This window comes from Geotrypetes seraphini, chromosome 19, assembly GCF_902459505.1.
Source record: "Geotrypetes seraphini chromosome 19, aGeoSer1.1, whole genome shotgun sequence".
In the NCBI taxonomy this organism is placed as follows: Eukaryota; Metazoa; Chordata; class Amphibia; order Gymnophiona; family Dermophiidae; genus Geotrypetes; species Geotrypetes seraphini.
Genome location: NC_047102.1, coordinates 18,434,993 through 18,450,629, shown reverse-complemented (window position 1 = coordinate 18,450,629; position 15,637 = coordinate 18,434,993).

Here is a 15,637-nt window from a genome sequence, read left to right as displayed (position 1 = left end):
GCCCAGCAAATGACTTAAGTGACTTGTCCAGTATCACAAGGAGCTGAAGTGGAAATCAAACTTACAAGCTTAGGATGCTGAGGCAGCTGGTTTGACCACTAGGCCGCTCCTCCTCAGGAACTGCATGTGAAAATACATGATAGTGACAAGGGCTTTATGAGATGTGTGTGCTTATGAATAGATGGCTCTATTGCTGGCCTTAATGCTTCTCAAACCTCCTGGCCAGTCAGGTTTTCAGGATATCCACTATGAATACAGGGAGATGAAAAGGAGAAGATCCACATAGGTGGAAGACAAAAAGGAGATGGGTCAAAGAAAAGACCAAAGAATTCATTAGGATGATTAATCAAAGAGGTTTTTCACAGTAAGAATAAAAAGGAACCAGTCTATATATCTAGGAACACTCAGAACTGGAGCAATCATTTATCTGATTTATTGTATTACTCTGACCAATAGCTAAGGAGTAGTGCTGCCTGAATCAGGGAATTTTTAAAAAATTTGATTCAGCCTATTGAATTGATTTTTCAATTCGATTCACTTTTTCTGCCCAATTGGGTGGGTTGTTTGTTTGTTTCAAACATCCTGGCAGGTTTATTTTGTAGTCTTTCCACTCCCCCCCCCCCCTTTGCCCCCTCCAACCCCATGCCGGCACTGTGGTGTGCACAAAATAAAAAATACTTTTTCTCTCTGTTAGGTCCTAGCTCACACTCGCTGTCTAACACCAGCTCTGGCAGGATACAGATTTCAAATCTGACATATTGTAATCACAAAATGAGAAAATAAAATTATTTTTTCTACCTTCCACTGTCATAATCAACATTTGTTTCTTTCCCACTGTTTACCATCTATCTCTCTCTCCCTGCCTTGTGCCCTGGGTCAAACCTCTCTATTCCCCTCCAAGCAGCATCTCTTCTTTCCTCCCCTCCATTATCATGTGCAACATTTCTTTCTCTGTCCCCATGCACCATCTCCCTGTTCTCCACCCTTTGTTCAACATTTCTCCCTCTCTCTTTTCCATGCATGTTTCCCTCTCTTCCACCCCAATTCTTCCTCTCTCGTTTCTCCCCCCATGTGCAGCATCTTTCCTCCCCTCCCATCCTCCTATGCAGCAGCACCCCACCAATCCTCCCACCATGAAACCTGACATATCTCTGAGGCTTCCTAAGGCAGCAGTAGTGACAGTGCTCTGAACAGGCTATTTCATGGCCTTTCTTTCCAGGGCCTTCCCTCTGCCATGTCACCAATGACATATAAATGATGTGGCAGAGGGAAGGACCCGGTAGGGAAGGCTGCAAAGCAGCCCATTCAGAGCGCTGCACCACTACTGTTTTAGGAGGCATCTGAGGCATGTCAGATCTCACCAGGGTAGGGGGTCACTGAATTAGTGAGTCTGATTTTCTTGGATGACGAATCGATTCACCGAGGTGAATTGATTCTAACTGGCGAATTGGGCAGCATACTAAGGAGTTCTGAGTTTAGGAGTACTCTGTGTTACTGTAGCACAGTGTTGTACCAGCCCATGCATTCATTCCATCCATCTATCCCAGCCTTGATTTATCTTTTTCCTCTACGAATGTCATGCTATAGAATTATTACAGCCTAAATCTATGTTATAAATGTAGCTGGAAACTGATTATTATATAGGTATGCATGGAGTAATTCTTGAATTATGCCAATCATGATTTGATGGGGTTGGTGGGTTCAAATCTTGGTATTTTGTAAACCCCTTTGTTTGGATTGCAACCTCCATTCAACATTTTGGGAAGAATTAATCTGATTTTTCAGATTTTGTAAATACAATTACATATAACAGCCAGATTGTGTTCTATCCCCATCAAGACCAAAAATTGGCTCATCTTTTGTTAGGGTAGGGGGTGGATAGTAGTTTGGAAGATTTGAGAACTGAAATAGTCATAAAAAAGTGAAGATTTTCCTCAGCTTATAGCAAGTTTCTGACTTTTTCAATTTCAATTTTGCAGATGTTATACACTGTACTGAAAATTTCCTTGCCATTAGGCTTCTTTTCTGAGTTGTAGTTTTTCGATTCCATCTGCGTGCTTGGAAAGCAACCTGGCCCTGATGGATCACAGAGCCATCAACAGCAAGAAAACTGATCAGAAAACTATAGATGTGTATAATGTATTTTTATATGATTATGGTTTTTTTTTTTTAATCCTAATGGTTGTTTTTACTGTGTAACACTATACAATAGAACTTCATGACCATAAGATAAGGAATGATTAAGAAGGGGATCACGAACAGATTGAAGAAGGTTATCATGCCGCTGTACCGGGCCATGGTACGCCCTCACCTGGAGTACTGAGTCCAGCACTAGTTGCCATACATGAAGAAGGACATGGTACTACTCGAAAGGGTCCAGAGAAGAGCGACTAAAATGGTTAAGGGGCTGGAGGAGTTGCCGTACAGAGAGAGATTGGAGAAACTGGACCTCTTCTCCTATGAAAAGAGGCAACTGAGAGGGGACGTGATCGAAACATTCAAAATACTAAAGGAAATAAACTTAGTACAGAAAGATAGACTGTTCACCCTCTCCAAGGTAGAAAGAACGAGAGGGCACTCTCTAAAGTTAAAAGGGGATAGATTCCGTACAAACGTAAGGAAGTTCTTCTTCACCCAGAGAGTGGTGGAAAACTGGAACGCTCTTCCGGAGTCTGTTATAGGGGAAAACACCCTCCAGGGATTCAAGACAAAGTTGGACAAGTTCCTGCTGAACTGGAACGTACGCAGGTGAGGCTGGACTCATTTAGCGCACTTGTTTTTGACCTGGGGGCCGCCGCGTGAGCGAACTGCTGGGCACGATGGACCACTGGTCTGACCCAGCAGCGGCAATTCTTATGTTCTTACATGTACACCTTTTTTTTGTTGTTATACAGCCACACTCAAAGCAGTGTACATACAGGTACTTCAAGCATTTTCCCTATCTGTCCTGGTAGGCTCACAATCTATCTAATGGACCTGGGGCAATGAGGGGATTAAGTGACTTGCTTAGGGTCACAAGGAACAGCATGGGTTTGAACCCACAACCCTAGGGTGCTGAGGCTGTAGCTTTAACCACTGCGCCACTCTAGAAATCAAAATGTAGTAAAAGTGAGCCAAGTATAGGACACTCAAACCATTGTGACATCACTGATGAGGTTGGCTCTTAGGCATTGGTGGAATGAGGCATTATGATGTCACAATACCAGCTCTGGTTATCAAAGGCTGAAGCTTTTCACACTATTTATTTATTAAATTTTCTATACTGTTCTCCCAGGGGAGCTCAGAACAGTTTACATGAATTTATGCAGGTACTCAAGCATTTTCCTTGTCTGTCTCAGTGGGCTCACAATCTATCTAATGTACCTGGGGCAATGGGGGGATTAAGTGACTTGCCCAGGGTCACAAGGAGCAGCGTGGGTTTGAACCCACAACCTCAGGGTGTTGAAGCTGTAGCTTTAACCACTGCGCCACACTCTCCCCTCTTGCGCACATTCATGCCTCTTTCTCTGGACTGTTCTGCATATGTATCGGTCGCTTTCTCCAAACAACTGATCAGATGGGATTTCCACAAGCCGCCGTGAGCCTAATTTGCATGCAAGGTTCTTCGAACATCACTCACTGTTTTAAAATCAGACTATTTACTGCCACTACAATGAATTTAAGGATTTTACCGGCGATTATAGAGCATCGGGGCCTGAATGGCATGACAGCACATGTTTTGCATTTTTGAGAAGATTAGGGGATGCCTATTGTAGGAGATCAAAGGTCAACGGACTTCAGCAATTTGAGATGTGCATTAGCTCCCCAGAGCTCCATTACCTGCTCGGTTTATGGGTTAGTTTTAAAGGCTGTTCTGTTTTTTTAATTTATAGGACTATAAAGTTAAATCAACAGGGGATGAGGAGGTTATCAGCATCTGTGTTGGTATTAGAAAGTGCCAAAAGTTGCTTATTTTTATTGTTATTTTTTTGCACTTCTTTATAATTTCTAGTCTTTTTTTTTAAGCCGCAATGAACAACTTTTGGATAGTAGTGGGATCTAAGAATTTTTAAAACATTTTATGTTTATATACATTTTACAAAACTCCGTTCCTCAGATAACTCACTCTTAACGTTACCCATCTCCTTCTCTGCCAGTTCCAGACTTTGTTCCTTTCATCTAGCTGCCCCCTATGCCTGGAATAAATTACTCGAGTTTGTCCATCAAGCCTCTTACCTTTCCTTGTTTTAAAGCAGACTGAAACCCTTACCTTTTTGATATAGCTTTCAATCCTTAACCCTACTCCTCTGCCCTCCAATCCAGCCCGCTGATTAACCATTCCCCTTAACTGTATCCATGACATCCTGTTTGTCTGTCTTGGCTGTTTAGATTGTAAGCTCTTTCGAGACGGAACTGTTTTCTTCTTCTTTGTGACTCTGTGTAGCACTGCGTGCGTCTGGTAGCACTATAGAAATAATTAATAGGAATAGTAGTAGTAGTGTGAAGAGTTTTAGTGTTTGGAGAAGAGCTGAGATTGTGATGCCATAATGCCTCATTCCACCAATAAGAGCCAACCTCATCAGTGATGTCACAATGGCTTGATTGTCCTGTACTCCTCTCTGCCCTCCAACCCAGCCAGCTGATTAACCATTCCCCTTAACTATATCGATGACTTCCTGTTTGTCTGTCTTGGCTGTTTAGATTGTAAGCTCCTTTGAACAGGGACTGTTTCTTCTTTTTTTGTGATTCTGTGTAGTGCTGTGTGCATCTGATAGCACTATAGAAATAATTACCGTAATAGTAGTAGTAAGTACATGGCATACATGGGTAATACTGATTTTATAGTGCTGCTGTTTAAATGTGTAGATGTCGTGACATGCACGGATTTTAAGGACACATATTTTTGGCAGTGCAAAAAAACTAGGCATGCATCCCTCATTTTCAATGAAAATACACATTTTTTTTTTAATTTCCCTGTTAGCATTTACACGTCCTCTAAAAAAAGAGGGCAAATCCAGGTAATTCTGAGGATGAGAGGTGGACAGTGAAGGAGGCTGGGGCCAGGTGACTTAGCAGAGGCAGGGACATGAGTGAATTTTACCTGGTATCAGTTAGTACTTCTGCATTTGAGAACAAATGAATATCGGTGCTGGAATGAACTCTTAGAGCCGCAGCCCTTCTTCCTGCTCCCAGCCCCCAGAATAAAGTCTGCTCCTGTGTTTCCGTCAGGCTTTTTCAATGACAATTGTCAGGCGCTAAATTCAGCTGGAAAAGCAGCAGTGCTAGTGAAAGGAGTCTTGCTTCTATGAATGATACAACAGAAAGCAAAATTGATACATAGAAACAATGATACAAATGGAATACAGGGTTTTTTAATAGCACTTTTCTTCAAAAATGTATCCTTAGCACCTAAAGAGGATATATAGATAGGGTTACCGGATTTTCCGTTGGGACAATCCGGACCCTATGGCCAATCCCCCAGGACCGCCTAGTTCCACCTTGTTCTGCCCTCCATCCCCGCCCCCCAGATGGCATCCGCACATGTGCAGACACGATGCAATGATGTCACGTGCATGTGACATCACTGTGGTGCGTCTGCCCCTTCCCGACATGGTTTTGTCAGGAAGCTTTTCAAAACTCAAACATAAAGCCATCTGGACCCCTGGACAAGTCTGGGGAAATCCGGACGTCTGGTAATCCTATACAGTATATAAAAAAACATAATGCTGAAAAAATATGAGTACAGCAAAACATGGGTGGACAAGAGTAAGGGAAGAGGTGATGAGCACAGGCACTAAGAGGTCCCCTGCTGGAAGGTGTAGAAACATACACATGATGGCAGATAAAGGCCAAATGGACCATCTCGTCGGACCATCTGCAGCATCCACTATCTTCTCCTCTCCCTTTTGGCTAAGGCTCTTAACATTTGCATCTCCTCTTCCTATAGGCTAAAGCTCTTTACACATGCATTGTGATGTCATAGAACTTTAAGGTTATAGAAACATAGTAGCATGATGTCAGATAAAGGCCAAATGGCCCATTCACAGCATCCACTATCTCCTCCTCTCCCTATTGGCTAAGGCTCTTTACACCTGCATTATGATGTCATAGAACTTTATGGTTATAGAAACATAGTAGCATGATGTCAGATAAAGGCCAAATGGCCCATCCGCAGCATCCACTATCTCCTCCTCTCCCTATTGGCTAAGGCTCTTTACACCTGCATTATGATGTCATAGAACTTTATGGTTATAGAAACATAGTAGCACGATGTCAGATAAAGGCCAAATGGCCCATCCACAGCATCCACTACTCCTCCTCTCCCTAAGAGATCCCACGTGCCTGTCCCATGTTTTGTTGAATTCAGACACAGTTTTTGCCTCCGCCACCTCTACCGAGTCTCTAAGATCACATCATCAGGGCCAGCCCTTCTACTAAGTAGACCAGGCATGGGGCAGAATGGCAGAACCTTTAAGTACTTGCCCATGCTCAAGGGCTGCCATGTTTTGCTGCCTCTGAGAGGAAGCTTGCATCAGACAGTGTGGGGTTTAACAGGCCTTGATTGCAGCTAGATGTTCACAGATCCTGCATCTCACTGATAGCTGTTGTGCAGGCCTGGGAGAGAAAGAAGGGAGAATGAAATGCTGGACATGGGAGGGAGGGGGGCCAGAGAAGGTAAGGTGAGATTAGACGAGAAGGAGATAAGACGCTGGACACAGGTGGTATAGGGAAGAGGAGATGCTGGGTATGAAGGAGGTTGGGCCTTGAACTGGGAGAAATGCACGCATCGCCATTCAATACACATCGATCGATCCCCCTGGGAAAAGTACATGCATTGCGGAACAGGGAATACTTTCAACAGCTGAGAAAAGAGGTGGGGAAAGGTCAGAAGCAACTCTCAACTTGTAAATGCCCCTTTTCTCTTGTCACCTTTTAAATAATCTTTAGACGGGGTCTCGGAAGCGAAAGATAGTGTTCTTGAATATATGGGAATAACAAAAAATAGGAGCACTTGTAATATATATAATAATAATAATAACAGCTTATATACCGCAATACCGTGAAGTTCTATGCGGTTTACAAAAGATTAAGCAAAGGTACAAATTGACTGACTTCAAGAGGGGAAGAAGAAAGAGAAGTAATTAGACAGGAAATTCATTGCTGATGTGTGTTTTAAAAAACAAGGGAGAAAAAGACCTCAAAATACCCCAAGAATGTGATCAATAAGTCACAACTTTTTTGGGGTGGGTATCATCACTGGTCAAAAACCCTTGAATTTTTAAATCCAATTTTTTATAATGTTTTTGTGATTGATTATTCTTTAAATCATATTGTGATTGTATAACAATTTTCTTCTTGTGAATGAGCATAAATTGACTAGCAACCTTGTATATTAAGTATTCACATAATATTCATCTTGTTTAAATGTGAAATACTAATAAAGCACTTATCTCAATAACCCGACGGAGGCCCAGCCCGTTTCACACTGATGGGCTTCTTCAAGGGTAGTGATAGAGCTTATTGTTGTGCCAGTATAATGTTCAATGTTGCTCATAACTCATTCATGAAGCTGCTGCTCATTCTGCCTCTGTCGGATTATTGAGATAAGTGCTTTATTAGTATTTCACTTTTAAACAAGATGAATATTATGTGAATACTTAATATACAAGGTTGCTAGTCAATTTATGCTCATTCACAAGAAGAAAATTGTTATCCAATCACAATATGATTTAAAGAATAATCAATCACAAAAGCATTATAAAAAATTGGATTTAAAAATTCAAAATTCAAGGGTTTTTGACCAGTGATGATACCCACCCCGAAAAAGTTGTGACTTATTGATCACATTCTTGGGGTATTTTGAGGTCTTTTTCTCCCTTGTTTTTTAAAACACACATTATATATATTACAAGTGCTCCTATTTTTTGTTAGTTTTGAAATTTGTTATTGGGTCACTTAATTCAGATTTTTCCATTATTCCATTCAGTTCATCTTGAATATATGGGAGCCATATCTGCATTCCTTACATCCAAAGGGACGAAGTGAGGTATTTCGATGGGTGTCCTAATCTGGGCACTCAGCTGTTTCTGGGGGTGAGAGAGCCATGATGAGATATAGTGGGGCGGGGTGGAGAGTACTGAGGGTGGGGGGGGGGGAGGGAGATAGAGGTTTTGGGAAGGGGAGGGGGTGTTTCGTTTGGTTCTGGCACTTAGTTACAGGTATATTCTCCAGGGATGAGTGGGGGGAGGGAGATGGAGTGGCTTCTTCGGGGCTCATAAGAGTCCAGGGCCTCGGGCTGCTATTCCATCGACTCTGGCCTCGCTTGCCATGAGTAGCATTGGCGGGGAGTTTGTTGATGCTTACTATAGTGTCGAGGACGATGCATTATGGTGGACCCTTTTGTACCATTGTTTTGCTTGCTCTGTTGTCTGCATCAATTAAATAGCAGAGGAGAAACTGCACCACTTATTCTGTTTCAGCAGAATCGCACCTACCCATATGCTTTGGCCAAGAATGATTTTAGCACTATTTTTCTGTTAAATATCTTAAAGGCAGCCCACTGTGTCAAATACACTTGTTTAAATTGGTTGAACACAAAGTTTGCTGTTTTAACTGTGATTGTTCTGTTATCAGCTATCATATAGGGTATCTAACTGAAGGCGGAGCAGCCTCTAGCAGTAACATTCCTAAGACCTTCTGGTTTCTGCTATAAATCATGATTCCTTTGTGGAAAAAAGGGTGTGTTACATGTGCTTCCTCTCGTGTCTTAAGGGTTCCGCAAGAAAGGTGATGCCAGGAAAGGCAGTCTGGAGCAGTGTTAATGCACAAAATGAAGCGCCAGCTTTTAATGCTCCAAAATTAACAGCTGGTCCGGGGGTGTCAGTGATGTTAAAAAAAGCGGTTCAGGCGTGTGCGCTGAAGGCGCGTCTGAGCTGCGTGCATCGAAGCTTAGCTCGCCCATTGCATGCGAGGTAGAAGTTCATCATATTTGGGAAGGGGGGGGGGCTGCAGATGGCATCAGGGGTGCTCTTGTCCCGCCAAAGCAACGTAAAAAAATGTTTTCACGTTTTGCCCCGTCCCTTATGACATGCGCCTATGATGCGCTCCTAGAAGTCAGGCCTGTGATTGATACTGATGCGCATGCGCACATTCCTGCCTATTTCCATGGACTATTCTGCGCACGCATCACTTTCTCCGATGACCGATTGGACGGGGTTTCTGCAGGCATCTGTTATTTGAACATCTATTGTCGTTTTCAAATCAAACGATTTACCGGTGCTACAGTGACCCACAGGATTTTAACGGCAATTTTAGAGCAGCTGGACCTCAGTATTTACCTGACTGATACCCAGGATATCTGTCATAGTGCACAATAGAAACATAGAAACTGACGGCAGAAAAGGGCCACGGCCCATCTAGTCTGCCCACACTAATGACCCACCCCCTAACTTCCTCCGTGAAGAGATCCCACGTGCCAATCCCATTTTTTTCTTAAAATATGGCATGCTGCTGGCCTCAATTACCTGTAGTGGAAGACTATTCCAGCGATCAACCACCCTTTCGGTGAAGAAATATTTTCTGGTGTCACCATGAAATTTCCCACCCTTGAGTTTCAACGGATGCCCTCTTGTTGCTGTGGGACCTTTAAGAAAAAAGATATCTTCTTCCACCTCGATACGGCCCGTGACATATTTGAACATCTCGATCATGTCTCCCCTCTCTCTGCGTTCCTCTGTATAGCTGCAACTTATCCAGCCGTTCCCCATACGGGAGATCCTTGAGTCCTGTGGCCATTCGCTGAACCGACAACTCTCAGCACATCTTTGTGGTAATGTGGCCTCCAGAATTGTACACAGTATTCCAGATGGGGGTCTCACCATGGATCTGTACAATGGCATTATGACCTCGGGCTTACAGCTGATGAAACTTCTACGGATACAACCTATAATTTGTCTAGCCTTGGATGAAGCTTTCTCCACTTAATTGGCAGTCTTCATGTCTTCACTAATGATCACCCCCAAGTCTCGTTCTGCTACAGTCTTTGCTAGGGTCTCACCATTTAGGGTGTAAGTCCTGCATGGATTTTTGCTGCCAAGGTGCATGACCTTGCATTTTTTGGCATTGAAACTTAGTTGCCAAGTCCTGGACCAATGCTCCAGTAGGAGTAGGTCATGTGTCATACTGTCGGGTATTGAGCTTTTGTCAGGCACTGTGCTTTTGTCTGTTGTGCTCTTGCCTACCATGTTGCATAGTTTGGCGTCATCGGCAAATAACGTAATTTTACTTCGAAGCCCCTTAGCCAAGTCTCTTATGAAGATGTTGAATAGGATTGGGCCCAAGACTGAGCCCTGCGGCACTCCGCTGATCACCTGCGGTGTGGGATGCTATCAAATGCTTTGCTGAAGTCCAAGTACACAATGTCCAGGGACTCCCCTATATCCAGCTTTCTTGTTACCCAGTCAAAGAAGCTGATCAGATTGGATTGGCAGGACCTTCCCTTTGTAAATCCATGTTGATGGGGATCCCGTAGATTCTCCTCATTCAGGATCGTATCCAATTGGCGTTTGATTAGAGTTTCCATAAGTTTGCTCACTATCGATGTGAGACTCACTGGTCTGTAGTCCTGCATCCTTTTTTGTGGAGTGGAATGATGTTAGCCGTTTTCCAGTCCAACAGGACTCTTCCTGTACTTAGGGAAAGATTGAAGAGCGCGGATAACGGTTCCGCCAAGACGTCACTTAACTCCCTGAGCACCCTGGGATGTAGTTTGTCTGGTCCCATAGCTTTGTTCACCTTGAGTTTTGATAGCTCATAGTAGACACTGCTGGGCGTAAACTCTAAATTTCAAAACGGATCTTCCGAGCTTTCCCTTGTCTGCAGCTGAGGGCCGGATCCCAACGCCTCGCAAGTGAAGACTGAGCAGAAGTATTCATTTAAGATTTTGGCTTGAATACTTCTGCTCAGTCTTCACTTGCGAGGCGTCGGGATCCGGCTCTCAGCTGCAGACAAGGGAAAGCTCGGAAGATGCCAAGTCTTGTGGATAGTAGCATAGCGAAGGTGGGTGGCACCCCTCCCCCCCTGCTGCACATACGCCCCCTTCCCTTCTCCCGTATCTCTTTATGGAATTCAAATATATTGTATTTCAATCATCTATTCATTTTCTTGTATAATTTTAGTTCAGCTTTTTAGAATATTGTATTTTAATCATTGACTGTACATTTTTTTTAGTATTGTATGTGAACCGCCTAGAACTATGTGGTGGGGTGGTATATAAAAATAAAATTATTATTATTATTTAATTTTTCCGGCATCATGCTCCATCCCTGGCAGTGTTCAAATCCGAGCTAAAGGCCCACTTCTTTGAAATTGCTTTCAACTCTTAATGCCCATCACCGCTGTCAGATACTAGACCCACTGTATCATTTCCTCTACTATAATCTCCCCAACCCTGTAATGTCCTGTCTAAATTAGATTGTAAGCTCTTCTGAGCTGGGACTGTCTATTGTATGTTAAAATGTACAGCGCTGCATACGCCTTTTCAGCGTCGGCCCTCCCTCTGATGTCACTTCCTAGACACAGGACCCAGAAGTGATATCAAAGAGAGCCAACACCGGCACGGGCAGCAAGTTTGTGATGCTGCTCGCGCCGGGAAAATTAAAGAGGTGCGATGGAAAGGAAGGGGCGCACAGGAGTGGAAGGAGGGGTGGAGAGGAGGATGGGTGCCAGCACTCCCACCGAGACGGCACACAGGGTGGACTGCCCCCTGGCCCCCTTGCTATGCCACTGCTTGTAAACACTCACAACATAGTGTAGGCTATTTTATTTATCATGCATTTTCCCAGTGATCGAGGGATTGAGCAAAAAACATTTCAAACTTCATTTAGCACAAACTTTGCAATTTTAATTGGGCCTCTTGATGGGAAGGTGCTTCTCTCCTTCCTGCTGAGTAAACGCTGAGTCATACACTTTGTGAATTGCATGTCTGGGCAAACGCTGATTGTGCAGATTGCTTTGTAATGATTAATGAGAGTAACCACACCAGTTTAAAGGGCTGAGGAGCAACAACTTAAAAGGCATAAAACAGACATCACTTTTCAGAAACAAATGTTGACCTGCATAGGAGTAACTTAATGGTTAGTCCAATGGGCTGAGAACCAGGGGAACTGGATTCCATTCTTGCTGTGACTCTGGGCAAGTTACTTAATCCTCTATTGCCCCCGGTACAGAAAACTTAGATTACAAGCCCACTAGGCACAAAGAAAACACCCATATATCAGGAGCGGTGAATGGCCTTGTCCCCGCAGTTAACTGAAGAACGCGCTGAAGATCGTGTGGTCCAGCAGCCCCCTCCCTCCTTCCCTGGCTTACTTTAATTTTCTCTTAACAAGCAGCCGGAGCCTTGAAGTTGCGTGCGGCTGCTGGAAAGTCCTCCTCTGATGCAACATCCTGTTTCCAGTTGCGTCAGAGGAGGACTTTCCAGTAGCCGCACGAGACTTCAAGGCTCCGGCTGATTGTTAAGAGAAAATTAAAGTATGCCAGCGAAGGTATGGGGAAAGAAGGGAGGAAGGGAGCTGCTGGACTGGGCGAAAGGTGCTGAAAGGGGGTGGAGAGGAACATACACTATACACTTTGTTAGTGAATATAAGTGGGGTTGGGGACCGAGCTCATGGTGATGGGATGGGGACAAGCTCACGGGGTGGAGATGGGAACAAATTTTTCCCCGTGTCATTCTCTAATCGTATCTTATAGTGAGTGACTGGTAGCTTTTGAAAGCAGCCTTGAAAAAATGGGTTTTTAGCATGGATTTCAATACTGCCAGAGATAAGAACATAAGAATTGCCGCTGCTGGGTCAGAACAGTGGTCCATTGTGCTCACGCGGCGGCCCTTAGGTCAAAGACCAGTGTCCTGAGACTAGCCTTACCTGCGTATGTTCTGGTTCAGCAGGAACTTGTCTAACCTTGTCTTGAATCCCTGGAGGGTGTTTTCCCCTATGACAGACTCCGGAAGAGCGTTCCAGTTTTCTACCACTCTGGGTGAAGAACTTCCTTACGTTTGTCGGAATCTATCCCTTTTCAGCTTTAGGGAGTGTCCTCTCGTTCTCTCTACCTTGGAGAGGGTGAACAACCTGTCTTTATCTACTTTGTCTTGAGTCCCTGGAGGGTGTTTTCCCTTATAACAGCCTCCGGAAGAGCGTTCCAGTTTTCTACCACTCTCTGGGTGAAGAAGAACTTCCTTACATTTGTATGGAATCTATCCCCTTTCAACTTTAGAAAGTGCCCTCTCATTCTCTCTACCTTGGAGAGGGTGAACAGTCTATCTTTATCTGAAGTCTTTTCCTTTCATTATCTTGAACGTTTCTATCATGTCCCCTCTCAGTCTCCTCTTTTCAAGGGAGAAGAGGCCCAGTTTCTCTAATCTCTCACTGTACGAAAACTCCTCCAGCCCCTTAACCATTTTAGTCGCTCTTCTCTTGACCCTTTCCAATAGTACTGTGTCCTCCTTCATTTATGGCGACCAGTGCTGGATGCAGTTTTCCAGGTGAGGGCGTACCATGGTCCAGTACAGATGGAGCTGATGTATTGACTCAGGCAGTCTGTTGCAGGCAGTGGTGTAGCGAGGGTGAGCGGCACCCCCCCCTGTTCCTTTTTAACTTTGGCCCAAGCAGCCACCAACTTACTGCCCGCGTCAGCTTCGATGCTTTGATGCATTCTAGGCGCGGAAGAGATGTTGGAGAGAGCGCCAAAGCAGATGTGGGCAGCAAGTTGGTGGCTGCTTGGGCTGAAGTTAAAAAGGTATGAGGGAAGGGGCACGGGTGTGGCAGGGGCGTGGATAGGAGGAGGGGTACCGGCACTCCAAGCAAGAGGGCACCTGGGGCGGACCCCCCCTACTACATCACTGGTTGCAGGTGTAAAATATGTGCTTTCTGTTGTAGAAAGTCACAGGGGTTTAAAAACACACAAGACCAAAAAAATGAAGAAAAATATCCAAATACAAACTAGCTGGGAAAGGGAATTTCATATACTGCCTTTCTGTAGTTACAAAGCAGTTTACACATTAGTTATTTTGTACCTGGGGCAATCGAGGGCTAAGTGACTTGCCCAGTCAAGCACTCTACCTATCGTATATACTCAAATATAAACCGGGATTTTTGGGCCCAAAAATGGGGGTCCTGGTTTATATTTGGGTCAATGCCGCAAAGCTCTGCTCCTCCCATCCTCCTCCCTGCTCTATCTGCATACCTCTGCCAATCTCTGGTGGAGGTGCAGCGGGCAGAAGCAAGCTTTCTGAACTCCTTCCCCGCTGTTAACTGGCTGCGCGGATGCACTTTGTTCATTTCAGTGGCATGAGCAGCAGCGCGATCTGGCACTGCTTCTCGCTGCTGAGCGGCTTCCTTACTGGCTCCCGCAAATTCTCAGAGCCTGACGGGGAGGGAAGGAAGGAAGGGTGCTGGGTGCAGAGCCTGACAGGGGAGGGATGGAGGAAAGGGTGCTGGGTGCAGAGCCTGACAGGATATGACACTTGAATATTAAGCCGTCCGACTTATATTCGAGTCAACTTTTTTTTTTTTTTTTTGGGGGGGGGAAGTCTTGATTTATATTTGAGTATATATTGTACTAAAATTTTTCCTGTAGACCCAAAATGGGAAAAAAGGGTGCTTTATTACAGTACACAATCTAGCCTTGTGGTGTTTTCATCTTACTAAAATAAGGTATTACCTTATTTTTATTTATTTGATTTCTATACTATATATTAGCTTGAAATTAATCAAATACTGTAGATTGATTTTATGAACGCTAACAGCAAAAACTGCAGCAGTAAAAGGGCCACTCTAAAGTGATTAAGATCAGTTGTTGAAATGTGTGTTGTTGTTTTTTCACTTAGTCAAGCATAAAGAGCATTTAAAATGGAAATACTCATTTACAGATGACTCATATTTCAGCTTCTTTGAATTTGTGGTCTTTTTCATTGCTTCAAAATATGAAGTTCAAAATTCCAATTATCTTAATATATCTTGATCTCCAAGGACTTTGTGGTGGGACAGACGTTTGTAATAAATCAAATCAAGCAATTGGAAATAAATTTAACTTGGCAGAGATTTAAAACAGATTGACATGTCAAGCCTATAAACACCCTTGCTGAGAAAAAAAGAAAAACTGAGCCACGCACTGACACACATTCCTGTTCCTATGTGGTTCTGTTCTCTAGCATACTTTTGTGGATCTTCCTGGACCCCTGTTCCATCATTACAAAGGTGTACCACTCCATAATGACATTGTGTTGGAAATAAAGACTTGGCATCCAATATATATTGTTTCTGCAGGGGAAGGGGTAAAATGCGGACCTCACAGACCTGGCGGATCTAAAACCGCACGTCCTTAAAAATCTGAGATCCGCGCTACTTTTAGTCTCTGGCTCTGACAGACCTCTATGACAATTTAGCTCTGACGGATCCGCTCAGCATAGGGAGGGAAAAGTATTAGGCTCCATCAGCGCTAAAATGTTATAGAGGTCTGTCAAAGCCAGAGATTAAAAGTGGCACAGACCTCAGATTTTTAAATTTACTGAAAACAAACAAAGAGCATAGAAAATCTTATACGTGCTAATCTGTGATCCACAAGTAGTGCTTCCAGATGGTTTGCAGACCTTGAATTCATC